Source organism: Arachis stenosperma, chromosome 1 (assembly GCF_014773155.1).
Source record: "Arachis stenosperma cultivar V10309 chromosome 1, arast.V10309.gnm1.PFL2, whole genome shotgun sequence".
Taxonomy (NCBI): Eukaryota; Viridiplantae; Streptophyta; class Magnoliopsida; order Fabales; family Fabaceae; genus Arachis; species Arachis stenosperma.
The window spans coordinates 89,536,792-89,537,458 of NC_080377.1; positions in this window are offsets into that span (position 1 = coordinate 89,536,792).

Genomic DNA, 667 nt, shown 5'->3' on the forward strand with positions numbered 1-667 from the left:
TGATTGGCTTGAGTGAACTTGCTTGTTGGCTCAGGAGTTGGATTGTTCTTCGACCTTCTCTTCTTCATGGATATGGTCCTTTGTTTCTCGGTCACAATCCTCATTTTAGTGCTTGTTTCTACTGCCTTCACATCCTTGATCTCAGAACTTGGTTGTTGTTGGACAGTTGGAGTATCCTGTTCATCAAAAGCTTCCTGAATTTGTGGTTCAATGAACCCTTCCTCTTTGCAACTCTCTGTTTCATTGGAGTGTGATCTCCCTTGATTGACTTTCTCCCTTTCTTGTTCTTCTGATTCCTCCCTTGGGTTTGCCATGGTATCACTAGAAGAATTGTGGGTAGGGATTTGCTTTGATAGATATCCAATTTGTGCTTCTAGCTTTTGAATGGCAGCACCTTGATTTTGTAAGTTGGATATCACTTCTTCCTTAAAGCCTTTCAAATCGGCCACATCTCTGCCCATAGTTGCAAGCATTCCTTCTATCCTGGTTAACTGATCATGAAGTGATTGGTTCGGATGGGGTTGATGAGGTTGATTATCTTGGCTGTGATATGGTGGCTGGGAGTATGTGTTTTGTGTGGGCTGATAGAGTCTTTGGTTGGAGTGTTGGTAGTGGTATGACTCTTGTGTGTAGTGGAATGAGTCTTGTGGATAGTGAAATGAATTGT